The sequence below is a fragment of the Acyrthosiphon pisum genome, chromosome A2, assembly GCF_005508785.2.
Source record: "Acyrthosiphon pisum isolate AL4f chromosome A2, pea_aphid_22Mar2018_4r6ur, whole genome shotgun sequence".
NCBI lineage: Eukaryota > Metazoa > Arthropoda > Insecta > Hemiptera > Aphididae > Acyrthosiphon > Acyrthosiphon pisum.
In genome coordinates this window covers 65,301,518-65,301,860 of record NC_042495.1, presented here as the reverse complement: position 1 = coordinate 65,301,860, position 343 = coordinate 65,301,518, and positions in this window count along the sequence as shown.

The window sequence follows — 343 nt, the reverse complement described above, 5'->3', positions numbered from 1 at the left end:
GGTGATTTATTTTTTCTAAAAAAATGAATTGTTACTGTTATTTTGTTGCTATGGCAATTATAAATTATAATTTGACCTTTAATTGGGCCACTCTTTATTTTTCTTTTATAAACCAATGAATTTACACTTCTGACTCCCTGGTGATCGTTAAAAAATACATAGGCCATTTTTGACTTCAGACTGATACTTATGAGCTCAAACTGAATATCTATGTTGAATTTCAAGAAAATCTGAGTAGTAGTTTTCAAGAAACTGCGTTATTTGAGAAATGGCCACTTTTTTTTATTATATAGATTATATGATAGTTATGTATTTTTATTTTTTCTAGACCAGTATTAAAAAT